Genomic DNA, 16,023 nt, shown 5'->3' with positions numbered 1-16,023 from the left:
TACTTCAGTGTGTTCAGGAACTCTTGGTACTGTTTATCCTACTCATTCTCTTTGAATCTTTGTGGAAAAAGTAAAGGTGGAGATAGATCTGATTACGCCCACACATTTGATTGTGTCGACAGTTTCTGATATGAACCGCCTCGGGGAAAGTCGAGTCGTATGCGAGTTTGCCCGATCATCTACGAGAAAGTATCATTCAGTTTGTTCAAAAATGATGTTTCTAAATAAATTATGCGGAAGCTATTCAAGGGGTTCAAATGAAGGGTTTAAAATATGAATATTAAGGTTCGGTTTAAAATAAATGAAAGAATGGAAGAAGGAACTCAAAAGCAAGCACGAACCAATATTAGAAAATATCGACCCAAATGCTTATAGGCTTTCAAGGCGAAAATGAAAATGATAGAACCTCGACCCACTACTTAACAAAGTAGGAACCTCGGTATATAGGTGAACGAAACAGGGTTGACGCCACTACTAGGTAGATAAGTCAACAAAGTCTCAAACAAAGTTTAGAGAAGAAAATTCTCACAAGATTAAATTCAATAAAAATTTTGGTAAAAAGTCCCTTACAATTGAAAGAAAACAAATACTTATAGGCACATAGATGACCATTCAAATTCGGCATCTAGGTGTTCACACAATAATAAAAACGTTCACACTAATGTATTAAAATAGTTCATAAATTTGGCAGATTCATGAACTAGTTGAATGGACACTTTCTTCCCCCTAAGTGTGTGCATGAATGCTTAATCATAAAGAAAGGCTTCAAGTGACTTTTATGTGCACCAAAGGTTGCATTCATCTCCTTGGGACGTTCATGCACTTGTATGGAACATGTATCCTCATAATTAAACTCTTTAATAACATGTAGGTTCATAAATGGCAGCATGAACCTAGTAAATTCGTTGTCCCCTTTGTGCATACACTTAATTCAATCAATGTGTTGAATTATTGAGTTAATTCCTTCCTTTGGACGTTCTTGAACCCATCCATGCATGTGTAGTAGCTTATAGGTCAATTCAAAGTGTAAACAGCTACTTCTTGGCTGAATAAGTGCCTTGGAAAGTTAGGAGACAACCACCATACATGTACTTAAGCCATTCATGCATTCTATCATCCCATGCATTTGATCCATTCATGGACTAGCCTTTAATGTCCATACATGCATTCGACACATGCATGAATTTGTAGAAACCTTGCATCTAGCCGTACATGCACCAGCATTTAATACTTCTTCATTCATGAGTGTGGAATGCCCAAAAGAGATGTTTCTTCATCCATACATTGTACCGTCCAAAGGGATGTACCTACATGAAATAAACAAGTCATTAAGATATCTCATGAACACTCATAAATTCGACATGATGTGAACACATTAATGTCATGCATTAATTCATCTATTGGAACATAATCAATTTATGTAATGACTATGACATATTAATAACAAATATTAATATAAGACAAGTTTAATACTTAAATAAATATGTGCAAATTTCTATTTAATGCATTAAAGACAAAACCGAGTTTAAACTAAAATGAGCTAAGCTTTAGCTTGTGAGCTAAAGTTGAGCTGAGATTAAACTCCTAAGCTGAAGTTGAGCTAAGGTTTAGCTCGTGAGCTGAAAGTGAGCTAGGAGTGAGCTCGGTTTAGCTCAGACAAGATGGATTGAGCTCGAATAAGCTGGATTTGAGCTGGACGGAGCTCGTGGAGCTGGAAACAAGCTGGGACCAGCTTGCCAACATGTCATTGCTCGGCTTGACAGACTTGCTCGATAAAGTTCGCGGGGCATGCTCGTATTAGTTTCGAGGGTCAAACATTAGGCATATGAGTGACAATTTGTGGAACTTCTTTGTCTAGTACATCGACAAACTCTTTAGATTCAACCTTCTAACCAGGAATTATTTCACCAGTATCTTAAGGTGCTACAATAGAGTTTGTAGTTGGCTCGCCAGTTTGTTTACCACTCTTGAGAGTGATAGCCTCGTAGTGTTCTGTCTGCCTCGAACTGGGATTTTTCATGTCACTAGGTAGTGTGCCCGGTGGTCGAGCATTTAGATTCGAAGCAAGTTGCCATAATTATGCCTCCAACGCGTAAATAAAAGATGAATTCCCTTGCACAATAGCTTCTGTGCAAGTCATATGCCCTTGTATTAAATTCTGAAGAGCTCATAACAGGTCAGAAGGAGAAGCTTGAGTGTACTGTTTTCATTGATGTTCTTGAACATGCTGATTCGGCATTGAAGAGTGTTGTGGTTGCGTCTGATTCTGGTGTGGATGCATCTGGCTTTGTTGTGGATGCATCTAAGTGTGCTGATTGTAGTTTTGCTATTGTTGATTGCAATTCCCTTGTCTTGAATTATAATTTCCTTGAGTAGATATATTCCCATATCGAAATATCGCAGCATTTTGTTCAGCATTTTTAGTTCCCCAAGACTGTTGATTGTATGCAAAATTTTTATAAGAGGTGCTATAAGAATTTTTGTGGTTGTTATTGACATAAAAGGCATTCTTTGCATGTTGTGGACAATCTTCATAGCTGTGTTTGTCACTGCAAATCTCACAACAAAAGGTAGAAACATCAACTTTTTGAGCAACTTGTATGGGTGCAATGTCACTTGTCCCTTGCATATTTTTTGTCATATTTGCAAAAGAAGAAACTTGAGCACTAAGTGCAAATATTGTGTCCAATTCAATCACTCTCGGAGTAGCTTTTGCTTATGCAGCTCTAGAGATAGGATATTAATAATCATTCTGAGCAATTCTCTCAAGAATTCCAATAACACCATTATAAGTACAATCCAGCAAAGGACCATTGGCTGATGCGTTGAAAAGATTCCTCATGTGTGAATTCAACCCATTATAAAAAATCTCAATTTTTATTTCCTATTGAATGGTGTGCATGGGATAACGTCGAAGGAAAGATTTACAACGTTCCCATGTGGTGTGAAGATTCTCATCATCCAGTTGATGATATGTTGTAATATCATTCGGAGACGAGCATTCATTTTAAATCACAAAAAAAACTGTGTTTCTAGTGCATTCCAAGAAGTAATTGGTCCAACAGGTAGCCCAATGAACCAAGTATGAGCTCTTTCCTATACAGAATAAGGAAATAATTTCATCTTCAAAGCTTTATCAGGAATGCCTTGTTGACTAAAGGAAGAACAAATCAATAAAAATGATTTAAGATGTTCTCGTGCATCTTCATGTGGCAGTCCAACATATTGCCCATTAGAATTTAGCATTTGAAGCATTATTGGCTTGAGTTCAAAATTTCTAGCTTGGATTACTGGCCTAACAACTCTTGGTTGTAAGTCATCCAAGACAGGTACTACAAAATCTTTTATAGTCCTACTTTGTATTTGAGCGTCTTGCAGCAACAGTGGGTCATTAGCATTTTGGTGCTACATCAGGGCTATGGCTTCATAGTTTCTTGGTAAAGTCATATCCCATTATTCTCGAAGTCTCCTCCATCGGTTCTTTCAATTTTTGGATCAAAACCAGCACTAAACTTCGAATTGCTTCGGGTCATACAACACCTAGAATAAAATGTGAAAATAGCGACAAAAACAAAACAAGTTAGTAACAACTAAATATTATGAAATAAAAAAAAATCAAACAAATGCCATCCCCGATAACGGCGCCAAAACTTTATCAGTTGTTTAACGTCACAGCATAATGTGCAAGCGTACACTATCGATGCAAGTATAGTAGATAGATATGAGTCTATCGAATATCGATCCCACAAGGATGGTTGTCTTTTATCTATGAATGTCAGTGTAATAAACAGATAGAAACGAGATAAATTGTGAGAGTAGTTGCCGAAGCAATAATAATGTGCAAGCGTACACTATCGATGCAAGTATAGTAGATAGATATGAGTCTATCCGATATCGATCCCACAAGGATGGTTGTCTTTTATCTATGAATGTCAGTGTAATAAACAGATAGAAACGAGATAAATTGTGAGAGTAGTTGCCGAAGCAATAACTTTAAAACAATAAGATAAAATATGATAATGATAAACTGGGATCCCCAATGTGAATATTCAACAGAATACTAAGTGCTCACAAGGTATAAAAGGATAGGTGATTGTCGATGCATTAAATTGCAATAAATATCTTAGCAAGTTTAACTTCTATATTTAATCTAAGACTTAAACATGCACAGTCACCACACCTTCCGGTGATGGCAATGGAACACTATTAAGAACAAGTGGATTAAATTCCCCTAATCCTCAAGCAACTTTCGTTGTCATGCTTGTTAGCTTGAACTATCATTGCACTTTCCAGTGTCAGTGACCACAATAACTTTTCCATGGTAAAAACATTCAAACCCAAAGATTAAGCAGTAGAAGCAAGATTGAATAAAATAAAATTTAACCCAAAAATCATGTATACTTCCGTGCAAACATGAAATAGAAAGTAATCACTAGCGTTTAGAAAAGAAATATAAAAGAAACAAGTAGAGAGTACTATTCCTAGAAAATCTCGAAATGATCTCTCAACTCCTTCTTGTGTCGCCCTCAGGGCTCCTTATCAAGAGCTAATCTACATCCCTTTCACGTCGGTTCACCCATAAGAGACTTAAGCCGCCATAGCTGAAAAGGTTCAAAAGTTAAGTTGAAGAAAATGATACCCAAAAAAACAAAAAACCTCCTCCTTCTTTCCTTTTCACGTGAATATTAATATTTATCCAAATAGCACCGGTATCCTTTCATCAGAATCATGTTGCCTCTGTATGTACAAGTTGGTTGTACTAGATTAGACAGCTCACACCATTTTTGTTCTTATCTGGATAGTTTTCAGGTGCGAAAATAATTCTGGGTCCAATCTGGAAATACTCATGCAGTGACATCAATACCGAAACATGATGAAATTAAGGATAAATAGGTTAATATCCACTGAGTTATAAAATGCAATTTACTAAACTGAAAATGCTAAAATATGTGCTAAAGATAACTAAATGGGGATAAATTAACCAATAAGTAGGTAGAAAACATATGTTCTTTCTAGTACTATCACATAGCTCAGCTATAGTCTGACATAAAAACACTGCCATGGTCCAACCATGGTCTTACGTTTGAATAATTGCCATAGCTTTGCTATGGTCTTATGTGCGAATGCAACCTGTCTCTATTGATATCAGAAATTATCATTTTCGTAACTTTTTACAACTCCTATTCTATCAAAAAACCAATTTAATGTCAATAAATTTACATCATTTAAACTTTAATATTCATAAACACTTAGAAATATAATTGAATTCGTATTAATAAACTTACAAAGCTAATTTGCAATAATGGCTCCGAGTTTCTCAATCAATGATCGACGTAATATCATTTCATTATTTTCGTTTTCAATTACACACGTCAATATAATCTAATGTTATGTAATTAGGTTCATATATTTCACTTAAATATAAACTAAAATTAAATCGATCAAACGTACCTGGCTAAATTGTAAAAATGACAAAGTACAAGTGCATTTTGGTAGTTTTTCATTCTCCTCGATTTTCCACTCAATCTTGATCTAAATTAATAATTTCATCCAATCTATTAATTTAGACAATAAAATAATATATTTTATGCAATTTAGTTACTTTTTAAATTTTTAAAAATTTTCCACTAACATTTTACTTTTATTCAATTTAGTCCCTATGCCTAAAACATGCAAATTAACCATTTTTAATGCCAATTCACATCATCCAAATATTCATGGCACTCAAAAAAACCCATATTTATAATAATTTTACATCAAATCATTGTATTTTTACTATTTCAACAATTTAGTACCTAATTGATAAATTCATCAAAATTACTTAATAAAATAATTATAAATAACAACTAGGACTTAAAATTCATCATTTAATAACTAAAAATCACACAAATTCATCAATGACGACATTCAATGTCTTTAATAGTTTCAAAATCGAAGGTACAGGCTAGCTGAGCCTAATTGCAACGATTTCAAAAACATAAAAATTAAAAGAAACAGGTGAACAACGGAGTCGCATGCACCCATTGGAAGCTTGGAGCTTCTTCCCCCTTTTTTTTCGACTAAATGGTGAAGAAATTGAATGAATCATCTTTTAACTTATTTTTCTTATTTTATTAACATTATAACTTAATATAATGTTTTTATAAATTAATAAACATCATTTTTTTAACTAAATAACCCCACTAACCGTCCAACACCTTTTAAAAATGGTATATTTACCATTCAAGTCCACTTACCTTTATTTAATAAACCATTTAATCACTTTAATTAAATAGTGATCAAATTTTACACTTTATACGATTTAGTCTTTTTTACTTAATTAACTATCGAAACGTTAAAATTTTTCAACGACACTTTAATACAACCTTAATGACACTCCGTAAATATTTATAAAGATATTTACGACTTGTTTTATAGAAACAAGGTACCGATACCTCATTTTCTAAAACCACTTAACCTTAGGGTTTACCACTTGAACTTAATAAATAGCTTATATAACAAAAATTATCAAATCAAAAACCTTTTTAAAACCATATTTGACTCATAAATATTAAATAACAATATTTATAAACTTACGTGTCGAATTTGATGGCCCCGAAACCACTGTTTCGACACCACTGAAAAACGGGCTGTTACAACTCAGGCCAAGGTTTCTTTAACAAAATTGAGAAACATTTTTCTATAAACGTTAAGGACATAATTTTTGACTTCTTTGATGTCTATAAAGTATAAAGGTCAAGGAAATTCTGAGCAATCTAAGGGCTATGAGTTTCATGATCCCACAATTAGGAATATTTTTGGACGAGAATTGCAACATTTTGAGGATGTTGAGTTTGGAGGGAGAAATAAGGTTAGAGATATTGCTTTTAAGGAGGAATTGAATTCTAACTTAGTTCCTACTATCACTTTTGATGATGTTTAGGTTCTCATACCTATCATTGATTAAAAAGTGAATCTAGAACCTTAATAAGACAATGTTGAACAACTCCCTATTCAAGATGAGGTAATTATTCCAGAAGAACAAACTCAACAACCTCAAGAAAGAATGTCATTAAAAAAGCCCACTAAAGAAAGGGTTATAATGGCTTTAGTGGAATATTTTGACCTTAAGTTGCATTAGATAAATATTAAGTTAATGGTTTCTCAATGGTAACATTGATCATACATTTATATGGTGCAACTAGAAATCTTTCTATCTGATAATGCAAAGTTAATGATTTGCAAATTAAAATAACTTCATTTATGGGCTTAAGCATACTTCACGTTAATAGTATTACAAATTTTACCAAATGATTATCTTATTCGATTTAGAGATTAAGTTTTTCGATAATTGTATATACCGTAGTTTAGTGGGAGTAAGGTTCGATATTTGGTTTTATATGTTAATGACATACTACTTGTCAACAATAAGTATAGTCTCAATCAATGCCCTAAGAATGATTTTGAGATTACAAAAAAGCATAAGATTTTTTACATTTTAGTAGTGGGAAATCTAATGTATGTTCAAGTTTGCATACATTGGAATATTGTGTACAATGTTGGGATGTCAGGCATATATTTTAAGCAACCCTGGTTTGGACCATTGGATAGCATCCAAGAGGGTTATAAGGTATTTTTAGAGAACCAAAGATTATATGCTCACATATCGAAGGTCTAATCAATTAGAGATCATCAGGTATACAGACTCTGATTTTGATGGAATATGGATACAAGTTTTTGTCACTAAGGTGCAAATTGTGAAAACAAATTGCAATCTTTTATTCCAATAACAACAGGAGCACATTAAAGTCAAAGCACATAGACTTTAAGTTCCTGGTTGTTAAAGTAAAAGTTTAGAGTGGTTAGGTGCCTATAAAGCATATTAGGACAAACTCCATGATTGCGGATCCGCTTACTAAGGGACTACACCCAAGGTTTTTCATGAGCACATTGCTTATATGGCTGTAATATCATTTAAGGGTATTTGGTTTTAGTGGGAGTTTGTACTTTTAAATGCTTTTATGTTATAGATACATTTTCAGTTATTTCAGTTTATGGATATTAAGTTTATTTTCTGTAGAAATAAAGTTTATTTGGTTTATTCACACTCTGATTTTGGTGTTTGATCTCACTAAGGTTTAAGGAGGACCAGTTGGAAATAGTTTAGATCCTATTGCATGTAATTTCCATGCTACACATCTATACTTGATCTATGTCATTTGGTTGTGTTAATATATGTGATCAGGGATGGATTTAGTTACGATATATGTAACGAAAGTCGCCTTGGTTCTATGTTAACATAATTAATGGACTAGATTATTCGGAATACCTTTTGGATATGATAGTAAAATTTTTTAGCTGATAAGGTTATATAATGACATGTAATTATAGAGTAATTAGCATATATATGTGTGGTCCAAGTGGGAGATTGTTGGAAAACATGGGTATCACATATATAATAAGAATAATTACATGTTATTATTTATTATCATGATAGGTTAGCATGAATTAAAAGTGATCTAATTTGGTTAAGGTTTATTGGGCTTTAATTATTAAATAAAGTATGGGTCAAATATGTGTAGATACTCTAGTAATTTAGTTCTAATCAATTTCTAATTAATGATGGGCTAATTAAAAATTAGGGTTGATGTGCCAATGTTATATATATTAGAGTTATGGTCCCAAATTACACATAAAGTAACTTTTTAAATATATCATCTTTAGAAAAGAGAGAGCCACATTCTCTAGATTACTTGTGTGCTAATTTGGAAGATCAAAACCCAAGATTCGTAGACTAAAAGAAATCGATGAATTCAAGTATGTTTCCGCATTTAATTTTGTTCTTAATTTATTCTTGATTATTTGACATGATACATCCTGATTTATAATTTTAATTTTATATTTTAATTTTATTCTTGATTTATTCTTAATAATTTGATATGATACATCCTAATTTATAGTTCTAATTTTATATTAAATATTATTTACGGTTCTAGCAGTCTCTATCGAAAGTTTGGGATTTGCTTCGGATGAACATATATTGGTCTTTGGATAATGGTGGAATGGTGAAATTTTGGTATTATGTTTGGGTGCCTGATGTGGGACCTCTGTGAAATCAGGTTGCGTTTAAACATGTTTGTGATAACCAAGTGTTCAGGATATGGTGAATGTTGATGGTAACTGGAATTGGGGTTCTTTTGCACATCTTTTGGATAATTTGGTGCTTCTTAAAATTGCATTGATTCCCCACCAAAAGTTTGGGTTCGGACAGTGTATTTTTGGTAAGTTTACGGTTTGAGTAGCTTACAAGAGCCTGGTTGTTGAATCTTTTGAACCAAAAGATACTTCTTGGGGTCTAATTTGGAAGCTAGCAGCTCCACAACGAGTTAGTCAATTCTTGTGTCTCGTTCTAAGTGATCGTCTTCTTGTTAATTTTAAGAGAAGTCGAAGGGGACTCGTTGATGCTGCTACTTGCGCAATCTATGGTAATGCTGACGAAACAACCATTCATTCGCTGAGAGATTGTTATTGTGCACGCGCTATATGGGGACGTTCCGTCCCTTCAAGAATGCAAGGAATATTCTTTGGAATGGATCTTCGACCGTGAATTTTGATTTCTGTAGTATTCAGTGGGGAACATTGTTTGGTATTGATTGCTGGCGTATTTGGAAACAAAGTAATGCTGTAATTTCTAGAGAGGAACATTGCGATGTTGATAGCACTATCGCAAGATGTTGGGGCTGAGCGTTGGCAGTTACTAAATGTGATGCTGAAGTCAAAATACGAAGTTCTGTGCCTATAAAGAGGATATATGAAAGCTACCAACATCATGTTATATTAAAATCAACTCCGATTGAGCGATAATTGTTGATGGCTCAAGAGCAGCAGCGGGTGGAGTTCTAAAGGATGCATATGAAAATTGGATTGTTGGCTTTCGGCGTCAGATAGGAGTAGCGTCTGTTATGGACGCCGAACTGTGGGGAATCTTTCATGGACTTTCAATTGCTTGGGATCAAGACTTAAAGAAAGTTTAGGTGGAGTGCGATAGTTCCATAGCAATTGAGGTCTTCAATAATGGAGCTCATGTTTCAAATTCTATTGCGTAGCTTCGAAACATTAATGAGCTTGTTTGTCGGTGCTGGTAGGTGTGGATATCACATATTTCTCGGTCATCAAATATAGTTGCGGATATTATAGCAAAGAAGGCTATTGGCATGGATTTGCAGCTGCAGATATTTAAGACCTTGTGCCTGTTATCTAGTTTCAACTTATTAAGGATTCTAAAGACCATAGCTAAAAATTAAAAAATTTCCTCTCATTTTCATTCATCTTATCACTATAATTTGGAAGTTTTGATACGGTGATACAACAAAGAGAAGGTACAAAGGAGAGAGTGGTGATAGCCAATTCATCTAGACAAAGTGGAGAGTTGAAGGTTACAAATTGTAAATGTGAGGAGAGTCTTAAGATTGAGAGTTGAGGATAAGTTGACAAAATTTAGGTTTAGTATTATTGGAGAGTCGTTCCTTTCTTCATTATTTATAGGGTATTTAATGGTAAGATTCCCGTATAAGATGGTGTTAACGTGTTGGCCTTGCATTCTAGCCATCATTATAGTATGCATGGGATGTGTGTCTTCGATGGGATGAAGATGTTTATGATGGGACAGATTCTATATTTGTTCTGACTTGATAGTATAAGGTAGTTGAGCCACGTGTGGTGCTTAATGACCAGCAACTTCATGTTCCCAATAAAAGCTCAATTGCCTAGATGTTTGTTGGTACGCGCTTGTCCAGATGGTCATTTTGAGTGGGAAGTTTAAGGGGGACTTTCCGATTTTTCGATAATTGGCTTATTGTTTGTGATGTTCTTCTGGTTTGCCATGTGTCCTTATGCAAATGAAAATATTGATTTTTATGCATTAGGATAAAAATGATCATCTCTACTATTTTCTTTTCCTTTAATATTTTTTCTACCAAATATACTTGAGATTTATTTTGTTTCTACTTTTCCATTCAACCAAACATATATTTAAAACTTCCTCTTTAATACCTCAAGGGAAAAGATTGAAATTGTGGCAATCACATCCATAATTAATCATATAGAATGGATAATTTGAAGAAAACAAAGTGTTGGGTTATGAACATGCAGATTGGATTCCTCTTTTTCGTTAGCCTTTGGTTCACTGGTAATGGACCTTGAAACAGCCACCACTCTCAGTTCAGTGTTGGCCACAGTTTTCTTGTACGCCGCGGTTCATATCGTGGATCAAATACGTTTCGGTCACACATGACACTTGTAAACTCCTCCTGGGATTTCAATACTAACCAAATGAAACGTACCCCATTTTGTTGTGCTGGTTGGTGATGATGGAAAGTATTGCATAGTTGAAATGAAAAAAAATCAGAATTGAGGTGACCAAAAAAATCAGATCTTGGTTAAACTCAAAATTGTAAGAGAATCTTTTTGGGGAAGAATTATATGATGGCTGGCATATTTCCGGGCCGCACCATGGCTTACTTGTGAAAGAAAAGGAAAAAGGCAAATCTGATTACGCTTGGTTGAATACTTAAAATTTACTTCGTATATTATAAAATATTTTAAAAAAAATTATATTATTAATTATCTATATTTATTTGATTGTGTTGGTGTCGCTAATTAATCGGACTCTATTTTAATTGATAAATCATTAACTTCCTTTTTATATAGAAAGTTTTACTATTATGATAGTGTATGTTTTTATATAAAATCAATAAAAACTCAATCTTAATGAGATTTGAACTTTTGACTTAACGAATATTAAACATTTAAGTTTATTATTTCAGCCAAAAATTCGTTTGATTTTTATATAATTTTTTTGGAATAATAATAACTCATATGAAGGTTATTCATTGAGAAAGCAAACACCAAATCAATAGGCTACAACTTAAATTCTTTATATAAAATTTTAAGGAATATATTTATTATATAAATTTTTTTACTCACATTATAAATGTTTTGTAGTCTTATATATTTATAATTAAATTTAAATTAGAATTTAATTAAAATTCGAGTAAACCCAATTCCAAAATATCTCATCTAACACATTGATTATATGCTTTTTAATTTCAATGAACTTGAAAATCTTTTGGGGAGAAGCTATGTTATCTAAATGTCATTTATTAATAAAACACTTTAAATTTTTTATGTTAGCTTGATAGCTAGAGTGTTTATTATCCTAAGTGTCGTCTAGATGTTTTGATAGTTAGAATGTTTATTATCCTAAGTGTCGCCTAGATGTTACTGTTAAGACTTAACTCTATTAGTATAATTGATCAAAAGAAAAAAAAATAAAACACCTTATGAATTATGAAAACTCCTCCCTCTTCCTCTTGCACTATCAGTTGACTATTAATTTATTTTTGGTCATCTTATCCATTTTAATAGAAAAGTTTATTAGATATTAAAGGATACATCATTGTAGGTACCTAAATTTACCCGGGCCCAGAATTATTACTCAGCCCAAACCAAAAAATAAAAATAAAAGAGAAATATAAACTGAAATCCAATTACAAGAACAGCCCAATAAACCCAAATCAAACAAAAAAACCAAACTAAAATTAAAGTCCATTTAAAACCCAAAGCCCAATTTCAAACCCAACAGACTTAGCCCAACTACCTCAAAACTATTAAAAAACCTAGGGGCCCGATAGGCCCACTACCTAAACTAGTTTCAGCAAAGCTGAAACCCTAACCCCTAGTGCGCCGCTCCCCCACGTGGTGTCGGCACCTTCTCCGCTGCAATGCTGCCACCGGCCTCCTCCACACCTCTGACAGCACCTGCAAAACCAAAGGAACAAGTAAAACAAAACCAGAGACAACAGCAATAGTAGCAAACAGAAAACAAAATAGCAATAATATATTTTGTAATTGGCTATAAAGCCGAAAACAAAACCATGTAAAAAGGGGGTTCTTTAAAAGGGGGGTTCTTTTTGGAGAATACAATAAAAAAAAGAAGTTTAAAATAGATTTAAAAAACCAAAGGTTACTGTTATTCATTTTTTTTCTTTCCTTTTTATTTTCATTTTCATTTTTTTCTTTTCGAATACATTTATAAATGCTTTTTTTCTCAAAAATAGTATATATATTTAGATATAAATATAGCAAAAAAAAATAATTTTTTTACCTTTTTGGAGATTTCCAGCCACCGTGTACGGTGGCCGGCGCGGAGGACGATGACCGGTCCGGCGCCAGGGGTACTGACCGGAGCTAGGCCAGATTCAAAAGGGAAGAGGGAGTTGAGAGTAAATTTTCTATTTTTTTTTTTTGGAAGGAGGGTTAAAATGAAGTTTGAGAAAAATTTTGGGCTTATATAGTATGTGTGAAACGGCGTTGTTTCACCTAGGCCATTTAAGGGCCAAAACGGCACCATTTTACTAATGCCCGTCCGACCCGACCCATACCCGCCTAGGATCCACGTGTTTTTAGAGTGAGGGTCTATTTGCGCCCTCAGTTCTTCCGCTTTTGAGGTGGTTCTTAATGTGGTCCTTACCTTAGTCTTTTTATTTTTTGAATTTGCCCCTGAAGTTTCTTTATTGTTTTATTTTGGTCCCCAATTAGACTGTGCATTTTGGGGGCACGGGTTAATTTCCTATTGGGTCCTCCCATATTATTCGCGCGTTAATTTAAGTCCTAATTCGCGTTTCATTGAATTTTATTTTTTTAAATTATATCCCAAAATTTTATTTGAATTTCAATTCAATCCTAGTTTTATTTAACCTTTTTAGACAAATAGTTCATTTGTTATTTTGTTACTTCGTTATTCATTTATTTAGCTATTTGTTTTATTTATTTAATTTTTTTATTTCGTTTTCTTTATTATAATTTTTTTTTTGTATATATTGTCTTTTATTTTATCGTTGTACATATTTATTTTTTTTATTAGTATTAGTATGTCATTATTCTTTTATTATTATTGTCTCATTATTATTTGTAGTAGCAGTATTTCATTTATTTTATTTTGCTTTCATTTTTTTTAACTAAACTCTTTTTGCTTTATTTGTTTCTCTACCTTTTATATATATATAAAATTTATGTTATTATTATTATTATTATTATTATCATTCATTATCGTCGTCGTTTACATTTTTTATTATAAATTGTACCCCTAACTTCATTCATATCTTAATTTGGTCCCTATATCTTTGTGCGTTTGCTATTTTATTCCTTAAATCTGCTTTGATTTCCTTTTATTTTAAATTCACCTCAAAAAGTTCGGCTAAGTTGCATTTTAGTCCCTAATCTATCTTGTTTATTTATTTATTTGTTTATTCATTTAAAAAAAACTGTTTTATCATTATTATATATTTTAAGTTTTGTTTATATTACTTATTTTATTATTTACTTCAAGTTTTTACATATTATGTATTTTAAATCATTTTAAAATTGTATGTATATTAGTTATTTTAAACTATTCGACGTATTATTTATTTTCAATATTTTCATATATATGTTATTTATCTTAAACTATTTGATATATATACCTTTCAAGTTTGTTATGTATATAACATATTCCTTAGAAACGTATTCTATTATATATCTTGGTTATGTAAGACTCTTTCATATATTGTTGTCACCATTTATATATTATTTATGTTAATCTTTTTCCTCATTGTATGTATATTATCAACTGTAAGTAGGCATGTTTTGTTTTTAAAATATTTTGTACATTATTTGATCCAAACTCCCTCTTTCATAACATCTATTTTAATAATCTTTCATATATTATTAATTTTTATTTTATACAAATTATTTCAAATCTTAGCATGTGTTATTCATTTTTAATTTCTAATATAGTTTTTAAACTGTTTCATATTATATTGGCTCCTAGCTTCCGCATTGTTTCGTATGTTATATGTTTTTGTTTTCGTATTATTTCATATATTATCACTTCATATTGTCTATTAGTTTTTTTTTGTTGCTATCTTAATTTTGTTTATCTATGTTTGACAACTTGTTATAGTTTTATTCTGATTTGTTTCTTTAATTAGTTATATTTTAGTTTTCATTATTTTGATTATTATTGTTTAGATGTGAGCTCATTGCTATTGTGTGTATGTTAATTCGTTTTTTTTATTTTTATACTATTTCCATTCATTAATAGAGTTCGTTATCCATGTATATTTTTCCATGTTTATTCGCCTTCCATTCGTAATTGTCGCATTGTAATTTTCAATTTATTGATCCGAAATTCATGTTTGTATTTCATTCCAAGTCAAATTAATGTATTTTGGGTGACTTTATAAAACAAATGCGAAGTTTGGTGTTTAGCAATTCGATAGATCGTGCCTTAATGTGCTAGGTTTCGATCTTTCGTTTGTTTAAATAATCAAATTTCCCTTTAAAACTTCATCCGCGTTTTCTAAACCTTAAAACAAAAGCGATGTTTGATGTTTAGAAATTCGAGGAATCGTGCCCTATCGTGCTGGGTTGTAATTTCTCGTTTGTTCAAAATGGTCAAATATTCTTTTGGAATTTCACTCATGTTTTAAAAATTCTTTAAAACGAAGGCAACGTTCGAAGTTTAGAAATTCGAGAAATCGTGCCCTATCATGTTGGGTCGCAATTTCCCGTTTGTTCAAATAATCGAATATTCCTTTAGAATTTCACTCATGTTTTCTAAATTCTAAAATAAGGCAATATTTCGTGTTTGGAAATTTCGAGAAATTGTGCCCTACATGCTGGGTTTCGATTTATCGTTTGACCGAACGACCGAATATCCTTTTTATAATTTCAATGCATAAGTTTTGGAAATTATGAGATGATTTTGGTATCGAAGATTTGAAATGTCGTGTCCTATGTGATATTTTATTTCTTCGAAACAAGAGAATCTTAATATTCACTTCAAGTTATCCAAATATTCATAAAAAGGGATTGTATTTTAAAATTTATTTTAAAATATTTTTAAATTTTGACTTTAAGACATTAATTAATCAATTAGGTACCAATTTTGAGCATTACGAGTGTGCTAATCCTTTCTTGTACGTAACCGACTCCAGAACCCGT

At 32.3% G+C, this 16,023-nt stretch overlaps 1 long non-coding RNA gene across 1 annotated transcript; it reads right to left on the bottom strand.

Annotated features, from left to right (window-relative positions):
- Nucleotides 1-12,392: 12,392 nt before the first annotated feature.
- Nucleotides 12,393-13,429, bottom strand: LOC107895282 (uncharacterized). The gene is made up of 2 exons (XR_001683474.2): nt 13,145-13,429; nt 12,393-12,798 (listed from the first exon to the last, which is right to left on the bottom strand). It is a non-coding gene; the product is annotated as an uncharacterized lncRNA (long non-coding RNA).
- Between the last annotated feature and the right edge of the window lie 2,594 nt (nt 13,430-16,023).

This window comes from Gossypium hirsutum, chromosome A13, assembly GCF_007990345.1.
Source record: "Gossypium hirsutum isolate 1008001.06 chromosome A13, Gossypium_hirsutum_v2.1, whole genome shotgun sequence".
NCBI lineage: Eukaryota > Viridiplantae > Streptophyta > Magnoliopsida > Malvales > Malvaceae > Gossypium > Gossypium hirsutum.
Note: the sequence above shows the minus strand (reverse complement) of the source record. Positions and strands in the feature narration are given on the sequence as shown.